The 10,293-nt window shown below is 43.5% G+C and overlaps 1 non-coding gene across 1 annotated transcript; it reads left to right on the top strand.

Moving 5' to 3' along the window:
* The first annotated feature begins 9,449 nt into the window (after positions 1–9,449).
* LOC115872322 lies at positions 9,450–9,552 on the top strand. The gene has a single exon (XR_004047801.1). It is a non-coding gene; the product is annotated as a U6 spliceosomal RNA (small nuclear RNA).
* Positions 9,553–10,293: the final 741 nt, after the last annotated feature.

Below are 10,293 nucleotides of genomic sequence, written 5' to 3' on the forward strand. Positions count from 1 at the left end.
TCTGGAGACATCAGCCTGATTATCACACTGATTCCACTGCCAAGAATTAGCACAAACATCTCCCAGCCTAACCCCTGCCCCTCCCCCGTCCTCCCACTTCCAGACGTACAGGGTTTGTGTTGAATGCCCCAGATGCAGAGCCCCAGGCTAGAGGCTGGACTTTCTCTTTGGTGATGCTGTGTTCTATCCCAGAATCCAGAGGGCATGGGCCAGCCTCTGGCTCATCTCTGCTGTCAGACCCAGAGAAGTATAGTCACCACTCCTGATTGATCAAAGGCACTCTTACCCTCTAGCTCTAGGAGTGCTGGAAGTGAAATGGAGTGAGGAGAGCTCAGATACCATCTTGGCATGCTTTAAAATCCCAACATATTGTGGGAGCAATTTGCTTTGGAATGGTATCTTTGGAATGCAAACTTAAAAAAAATCTGGACATACATTATAAAAGAGGCAGGACAACAGAGTCCTAACATTGTTTGACCTTTGGCCAGCTCCTCCTTTTCTCAGGGTCTTGGCCTTCCCTAATGGGCCAGGAAGGCATCAGATTTAACAGAGTAAGAGCCAGGTCCAATTCTGCAATCCATGACTGTTTTTCTGTTCCTTTTTCTCTGAGATCAAGTGATCATGGAAGCCCAGGGAAGAATGGTGGTCAGGAGTATATGTGGTCCAACATAGAGTACAGGGGTTAGACTAGCTGGGGCTGGAGGCAATTTTCCATAATCATATATGCATTAATCTAATAATTGAATGCCTACTGTGTGCCTTAGCTTGAAAGTAAGACAGCTCAGTGCTTTGCTCAATTACCCAAGAGACCCAGACTGATCTGACCCAACCTCTCATTATGCAGTGAATCTGTTCTAGAGCTAGGACAAGTACCCTAGTTCTTGACTTTTAGCCAGAAGAAGCCAAATCTGACTCCAGCTAAGTTGTATTGAAAAATAATTTCTTGAAGGGAGACATTGATGCCATTTAAAGTCTCATCGGGGAAGGGGAAGTATCAATTTTGGAAAAAGAGAAAATGACTAACAAGGCAAGGAAGCATGTCACAGAGTTAAGCAATACTCAATATACTATACCATGCACGAAGTACCTGACAGTTTACACAGAAATTGGAAATAAGCCTGTAAATTTGTCTGCTTCTTTACATAGAGGGCAACGGATTGACTGTCGGGGGACTGGAAAAAAGAGCTACTTGGACTTCTTTAGTACAAGATGAATTATCTCTTCTACCAAGACCCACATCCAGCCCAAAAAGGGAGTGGGGTTCTGATGCTTGCCAGGAGGATGGGTGGCGAGCCTTAGACCACCACCACCATTTCCCTTTCATCTCTTTGTAGTCCTCAACAGCGAATCTTTGGCAACCATCCCACACACTCAACTCTGTGGTGAAGACAAAACTCAGCACAGCATTTTGACAAGAGCCCAGACACTGGCTTGCCCTCAAGTGAGGATTGGGAGTGGCTCAATCAATGTCACTTACTACTCTGTTCAACTTGATTAGGATTCATATGCTACCTAGGCTTTTCTGGGACCTCTTTACTCTTCCTCACTCTTCCAATGCCTGTAGAATTTTAGGAAGCCATGTTCTGAGACTAGAGACCTATCCTTTCTGTCTGAATTGGACCTGAAGCAGCCCCTGACTTTCTCCACTCACAGGAAACCTTAATCCCTTTCCGTACCTTCTCCAACTACTAGAGCACCAGACAGAATACAAACAAAAACACTGCCATAGAGTTGATTCCATCAAGACTCATAGATACGATATAGGGCAGGGTAGAACATTCCCTGTGGCCTTCTGAGACTAACTCTCTACAGGCGTTGAAAGCCTCATCTTTCTCCTGCAGAGTGGCTGATAGTTTTGAACTGATAACTTTGAAGTTAGCAGCTCAACTCATAACCACTACATTATCAAGGCTCCTTAATACCCTGAAAGCTCAGCTTTCTAAACTTTCCATGTCTCCAAAAATTTTTCCTCTCCATGCATGTTTTTTAAGGACACAACTGGAAAGCTCAACACAGCCATCTCTTTCACTGACCACAATCCTCTCATGCCTCAGCTCAATTCAAATCCCTGTGAACAAGGACATGATGTCACCTCTGAGTAAGCAGTGAGAGTGGTATTTCCAAAACTCTGCCATCTGTTGATAGGTTAATCTATTAGAGGAGAAGTGCAGCCGAGACCTAAGATAATCAGTCAGATAGTCAGATTAGAGCCAGTTTGCTCAAAGGAACCCAGGTGGGAGATTAGAAACCCTTGTGCCACCTGCCAAGAAGCTAGGTTGTGCAGGGTAGTCCAAACCAGGAAAGACTTAGAAACTATGCTGTTACTAACACCTGTCTGAGCTATCCTGAAAACCCTCCCATCACAGGAAAAGAGGATCTCCTTGTCCTCTACATGGCCTACTGAGATAACAATGTCCTACTACGGTGGGAACAGTGGTAAAAAAGGAAAGCTATGCTCAGGATATTAAGGACATTATGTGACTTGCCCAAGGTTATGCAGATAATAATTAGCAGAATCAGAACTTCCATGTCCTCCAGTCAGCAACAAAGTACTCCAGAGAGGATCATACTATAGTGCCCAAGAACTTTCAGAATTCCCCTACTTCCTCAGCCGCCTGTCTTAAGGATTAACTCACTTAATTAAGGCTATAAATGTCAGAGCAAGAGAAGATCTTAGAGACAGTAGTCTAACCAACCTCCCATGCTCACACAAATTACAGGTGGGAAAATTGACGTTTGAGGAGAGAAAGAGGCATGCCTGATTATCAAATGTATCGAGGTCAGATCTCTGGACTCCTCTGGTAGCCAATATATACAATATATATACAGGTAGCCAATATATACAATATATATACAGATCCAGCTTCATTCCTGCCCTTCTTCCTAACTCAACTATAGAAGCTGTTCCTCCCTGTTCTTTTGCTCACCTTGGCCCTCAAGCTTTGGGCACAAAGCATCCATGAGTCAGCAGGTGCTATCACAGCTAACTCCAAGTTTAACAAACACCTGATATATGACACTGGCCTTTACTTCTCTTGTGATTAAATTCACAGCCATCAAGTCAGTTAGGCTTTATAAGTCTCTATGGGATTATATAGCAACATCTTTCTCCTGTGGAGCAGCTGATGGGTTTGATTCACCAACCTTGCCTTCAGCCGTCTAATACTTACCCTATAACAGTGTTAGGTTTCTGGGGTGGTTTACCTGGCTTCTTGTTCCCCAACGCTGAAAAAATTCACATGGCCAAAGCACTTTTGTAAATCCAAGTAACTTTTATGTGGGAAAGTGAAGTTTCAGGTATTACAGTCTCAGAAAGTATATTCTATCTCTGGAAAGTGTGCAAGGCCACATGGCGGAGATGTAGTAAAGTTCACAACTGAAAATGTCCATTTCTGGAGAGCACGGAAAACCTGTGTATGGAGTACTGGGAACAGAAGTACAAAGCCACACGTGTGGTATCAGGAAATCCCCAGAGGCCAAGAACATGTGGGCCTGAACAGGCCCTGAGCGGGTACACAGGAGCATGTGTGTCCATATGTGGGAGGAATCTCACCCTCTGCTTACAGCACAAAACTAGAGCAGAGAAAAAGAAGGGCCTGCGGTCTATCCACAGCATGCTTTCATCTCCTTTGGCTATGGTGGCGTGGTTGAGGGTATTTGTTGACCTTATTGGCTGAGTTTAAGCACAACTGGGTGATGTCATATTGCTGGTGCCTAAGGTGGGTGTGCCCAGGTTGGTTTCCATCTGGGCCGAGAGGGCTTGAGTCTGGCATGCTTAGTTCTGGATTTTCCCATAGGTGTCTAATTAGTGGGCCTGATTTCTTTCCAGCCCATTATTGTGGTATGGGTTGCTCATTTTCACTAAGCAGGCATTTGGGAGAGACAACCCTTTCCCTTATGCCTAATCGGGCTACCTATGAGCACTACCTGGGCTCCTTTCTCTTTAGATAAAACCAAATCCCACTCACAGCCATTGAGTTAATTCAGACTCATAGTGATTCTTTAGCATAGGGTAGAACTGCTCCTGTGGGTTTCCAAGAGTGTAAATCTTTATGGGCATAGAAAGCCACATCTTTCTCCCTCAGAAAACCTGGTGGTTTTAAACTGATGACCTTGTGATTAGTAGCCCAATACTTACTCACTAAATCACCAAGATATGTGAAAAAGGAGTTGTTATTACCAGAAAGAATCCATGGAAAGAGGTAGGCACAGGTTAAACAGCCATTACTGCATGGAAGAGACATCTTATCCCTGTTTCCTCAAAGCCCTAGAATCTCAAACTGCAAAGTCCTCATGGAAAATATTAAAGGAAGTTGAGCTACTGTTTCCAATATCTAGCTAGCTGCGGAGGAGGTAAGCCAACAGGGATGGCAATAATCATCCCTCCCGTCTGGACAGGTTCTTTCACAGACTGGCTTTCACTTCTCTTATCTCAAACCTACAAAAGAATAGAATGTATCAGAACCCTCTCAATGAAAAGAAAGCCAAATCTTCACAATTGGGCCAATAGGTAACATCAAGATAAATGGAGCAAATATTGAAGTTGTCAAAGGTTTCATCTTGCTTGGATCCACAATTAAAGCTCATGGAAACATCAGTCAAGGAATCAAATGACACATTACACTAAGTGCATCTGCTGCAGAGGACTTCCTTAAAACGTTGAAAAGCAAGAATGTTTCTTTGAGGATTAGGGTGTGCCTGACTGAGACTATGGTATTTTTAATCACCTTTTATGCAAGTGAAATTTGGACATTGAAAAGGGAAGACTGAAAAAGAATTCATGCATTTGAATTATGGCAAGGAATACTGAAAGTACTGTGGTCTGCCAAAAGAGCAAACAGATCTGTCTTGAAAGATGTACAGCCAGAATGCTCCTTAGAAGCAAGAATGGCAAGACTTCATGCCACATATTTTGTATATATTGTCAGGAGAGATCAGTTCCTGGAGAAGGACATCATGCTAGATTCAGTAGAGGGGCAGCAAAAAAAAGAGGAAGGCATTCATCAAGAAGAATGAATACATTGACTACCATAATGGACTCAAAAATAAGAATAATTGTGAGACTGGCACAGGACAGGTAGTATTTCCTTTTGATGCGCATAGGGTCTCTATGAGTTAAAACTGACTGGACGGTAGCTACCAACAACTACAAATGTAACTGACCCCATTTGTCAGATGGAGGAAAACAAAACGAAAAAACGTATGGAAGACAAGAGACCTGCCTGAGTTAATGTTGGTGTTAGATGCAAATCTGCATTCCAGGATTGCACATCCCATGTAGTCTCTAGCTTTGAGCCTTGCCCATAGACCCAGGCCCTGGACTTCTGGAGCTTTGCCAACTCTGTCATGGGGCAAAGGGCATAATTGGAAAGACTATAAAAGACAGATTTGGGGACTGGAGGAGGGGGTTGAAGACCAACCTGTCAAAAAAAAAGCCAATATATCCCTGTTACAGTTTCCTTCTGGTATCATTGTCATCTCATCTTAAGAACTTTAACATCTCTTTTAAGGAAGATATGCTGGTTACACATCCCCTTAGTTTTCTTTCAACTATGAATGTCTTCTTAAAAGAAATAATTTTATTGGGGGCTCCTCCAGTGTTCCATACATCAATTGCATCAAGCATATTTGTACATATGTTGACCATCATCATTTACAAAACACTTTCTCCTTGAGCCCTTGTTATAAGCTCCTCTTTTCCCCCCTCCCTTCCCCACCATCGTGAATCCATGATAAATTATACATTGTTAATATTATTTTGTATCTTACACTGTCCGTTGTCTCCCTTCATCCACATTTCTATTATCCACTCCGTTCAGGTTGGTGGGGCTATGTGTTAGACAGGGTTCTCTAGGGAGACAAAATCAGATTGATAATAATTTTATATATTTTTATACAGATAGATATATAATACAAGAAATAAACAGTTAAATTATAAAGCAGTACAAATGGTTCAGTGCAACTCACTCCCGTGAGACAGGTGTGAGACACTGGCAGTCCTTCAAGTCTTTAATGGTGGCACTGATCTCTGCAATCCCTCCAGGAATGCGGTACTGCTTTTGGTTTACTATTTTCCTAGGCAATGGCAGTTCTAATGGCATCCACTTGGCCTTTCCTACCGTGATAGCCCTTATTCCACATTTCATGGATCCAATGTGGGGGTTCTTCAAGTTACTAAGTATGTCTATTCCAATGATGCATTCTGGAACTGGGGAGATAATCACAGGATGAGTCTGGGGACCCACTGGACCCACAGTGAGGCATACCTGAGCTAAAACTCCATTATAACTTGACCTCCATAAGCCCCCACTCTGACCGGTGGGCCTTCGAAACACTTTGGGTCCCCTGGAACTAGTGTCAGCTCTGAGCCAGTGTCCAGTAATCCAGGAAAAGTTTGATTATTTCCTTTCCCCCAAGGAACAGTCACTCTTTTCAAAGGCAGCAGGTGCCTTTGGAGAAGGCTAGAAGAAAGATCAGCAGTATAGACCTTCGGTAATGTAGCAGGGTCCTCCTTCAAAGGGACCCAGCCTTCCTGTCATTCAAGGGGTTATGGGTCTGTAAACTTGCTCAGGTCAATTTAAGAAGCCCATATTTATAATTTTATTTCTCTAGAAGCACTCCTGGTACCAAAATATGTTAGAGAGGGTTCTCTAGAGAGACAAAACCAGATTGCTAATAATTTTATATATATTTATACAGATAGACATATATAACACAAGAAATAAACAGTTAAATTATAAAGCAGTACAAATGTCTCAGTGCAACTCACTCCCATGAGACAGTTATGAGACACTGGCAGTCCTTCAAGTCTTGAGGGCTGCCAGGTAGTCCTCTGTAGAGCAATTCAGGCTATCCGGGCACAGGCAGCAAACAGCAAGGCAGGTCATCAACAATCAGCCAGATGACAAGGTCTGACAGTCCTCAGCTCAAGAGACATAAATTCCAATTGTGTGGTGAAGCAGGTCTTGAAGGAACCTCAAATTACAGTGACACAGTCCACAGGTTAGGTGTCCCACAGGTCGTGTAGCTTGCAAATTGAGGCACAGAACAAGCAAGGCAGCTGCATACTGGTCTGATGATCAAAGAGTAAGAGACAAGAAAGGGAGGCTTGCTGAACCATTTATCTCTCCGCCCTTCAATTAACCCCACATGTGTTTATCGGCCAAGTTGGCACAATAAACTAACTACCTCAGGCTCTATATCCAATGTTTTGATGGGTTACCCCTTTCTCCCCCTTCGCTCTCCCCAACAACCCCCCTACTCTCATGATATCGCTACTCCCACTACTATTCCTGAGAGTTTATCTATCCTGAATTCCATGTGTCAAGAACTTTTCTCTGTACCAATGTGTGTTCTCTGGTCTAGCCAGATTTGTGAGGTAGAACTGAATCATGGTGGTGGTGGGGGGGAAGCATTCAGGAACTAGAGGAATGATGTGTGTTTCACCTGCGCTATACTGCACCTTGACTGAATCATCCCTTCCTTATAACCCTTCTGTGGGGTGATATCCAATTGTCTAAAGATGGGCTTTGGGTCTCCACCCCAATCCCCCTCATTTGCATCGATATAGTTGCTTGTTTTGGATCTTTTTCTATCTGATCCTGTTGACACCTTATAATCACACAGGCTGGTGTGCTTCATCCATGTGGGCTTATTTGCTTCCCTGCTAGAAGACTGCTTGTTTAATTTCAAGCCTTTAAGACCCCAGATACTGTATCTTTTGATAGCCTGGCACCATCACCACATTTGCTCATGCACGTATTATGTCTTCAGTGGTCGTTTTGCGAAGGTAAGTATCAAAGAGTTCCAGGTTATTAGATCAAAGTGTTCTTGTGTTAAAAGATGCCTTGAGTAGAAGCCCAAAGTCTGTCTGCTATCTTAATAGTTAACATATAAATATTTGTACATTGGCCTCTATCCCTTTCATTATAAATTAAGATATATACATGCCTATAGCTATTCCTCTATAAATAGCTTTTTCCTCCTATTTCATTCCTCTATTTCCTTTCACCTTCCCCCTATCCCACTATCATGCTCGCTCTCCATTTGGCTCTCAATAATTCCTATAGGGTGCATTGCACTTGATTAAACACCACCAGGCATTATACACCCTCCTTTCCATCAATTTTAGATCTCTTGTTGTTTCCTTATCCCTGAGTTTGTTGGCTCCCCACTCTCTCCTCTCCCATATCTCCATGGAAGCTTCGGTCTGGTGGATTTCCCCTTGGGAGTGTTCACCCTGCCTATCTTATATAGATAAACATAGGGTGAAAGAAAACAAACAAGACAAAAGAAGAAAAAAAACCCAATAGATAGTTCCAGGCCTGTCTGCTAACCCTTATGCATGTTTTCTGATCAAGTCTGATGTGGTACCAAGCCCTGTCCCCCAAGTCAGAAGTCTATTTTCAGGATTCCTCGTGGACTTGGTTACTTTGCTCACTTTGCTGCCCTGTTGTCCTCCTTTTGTTTTTCACCTTGTTGTGCATGGGATAGACTGGGTACACTTTCTGCACAGTGTCTCCAGTGCTGTCCCCTGTAGCACTATAGGTCAGTGAGGCAATGTCATGTCTGGTGATGGGGCCAGCCCTATAGTCCTTTCTGTAGGGATGTCATCCCTTGGGCTTGGTGGGCCGTGATGGGTCTCTCTCTTTTCCTTCCTTCTTCCTTCCCTCCTTCCCTCCCTCTTAGTTTGCTCCCCTGTGGTCTGAATAGACCCACCTCTCTCCCCTGGCTACATCTTCAGTGTTGTCCTCTGTATTGCCTTCTTTTGGGGAGGGGGTCAACATAGCTTGGCTTGGGCTCGGCCCCATCATCCTTTCTGTTAGTAACCATGAATGTCTTTATTTATACTTTATTCCTCAGTTGCATTCCAAAATTATAGTACTTTATTTTTAGAACCTTGAAAAATATTGTGCCACCTTTTTGGCCTCCAAGATTTCAGGTGATAAGTCCACTGTCATTCATACCTAGATCTCTCTAATCACAAAGGTCTGCTGAAAAAGAAGCAGAGTATTATATCCTGGTGGCATAGTGAGTTACCTGTTGGGCTGTCACAAGGTCAGCAGTTCAAACCCACCAGCTACTCCATGGGAGCAAGATGAGTTTTTCTGTCAGGAGGAAGGTAAAACGAAACAGAGGAGAGATCTAGGAATCAAAGCTATAGGTAGAGATATAACAATAGGTGTGTACATATGTAAATACATTAATTCATAAAAATGGAGGTAATTGGCCTATGTATATATATTTATATGGCAACACACTGAGGTAATGGATGGACTTTGGACCTCTGCTCAAGCCCTCCCTCAATGCAAGAACACTTTGTTCTAACAACCTGGCATTCTGTGATACTCACCTGCCCGGCACAATCACTGAAGACAAAATGGGTGCATAAACAAATGCGGTGACAAAAGCAGATGGTGTCCAGCAGTTAAAAGATGTAGCATCTGGAGTCGCTTCAGCAGCGCATATACTAAAATTGGAACGATACAGAGAAGATTAGCATGCCCCCTGCGCAAGGATGACACGCAAATTCGTGAAGCGTTCCATATATTAAAAAACAAAACAAAAAAAAAACCTTGAAGATAACCAAGCGGCCATTGGGGAGAGAAGAAACAAACTCATATGGAAGAAGCACACCAGCACATGTGATCATGAGGTGTCAACGGGATAGGGTAACAGGCATCAGAAGACCCCAAACAAACAAGCAAACAAAGAAAAACCCCATATTGTTGACAATGAGGGGGGTCAGAGCAGAGACCCAAACCAATCTGTAGAAAATAGGACATCCTTTCACAGAAAGATCGCAAGGAAGGGGTGAGTCAACCAGGACGCAGTATAGCACCGATGAAACACACAACATTCCTCTGGGTCCTTGAGGCTTCCTCACCCACACCCACTATCATGACCCCAGTCCTGCCTTTCACTGCGGGCTAGACTGGAGCATGTGCACAGGTACAGATGAGAGATAAGAGCTCATGACACATGGAATCCAGGAACAGGAATGGGAGTAGCAATATCAGGAGGGTAGGGGGAAGGTGAGGAGAGGAGGGGAGGAAGGGGTTATGGATCGAAATGAACAACACATAACCACATCCCCTGCCCCCCAGGGGGATGAACAACAGAAACCCTGGGGGAAGGGAGACAGTAGTCAATGATGTAAGGTATGAAAATAATAATAATTTATCATTTATTAAGCAGTCATGAGGGTCATGGGGGAGGGAGGGAAAAAGAGGAGCTGAAACCAAGGGTTCAAATAGAGAGTAAATATTTAGAAAATAATGATGGCAACATATG

The sequence above is a fragment of the Echinops telfairi genome, unplaced genomic scaffold, assembly GCF_000313985.2.
Source record: "Echinops telfairi isolate 266 unplaced genomic scaffold, ASM31398v2 ScPeMD7_7423;HRSCAF=8461, whole genome shotgun sequence".
Taxonomy (NCBI): Eukaryota; Metazoa; Chordata; class Mammalia; order Afrosoricida; family Tenrecidae; genus Echinops; species Echinops telfairi.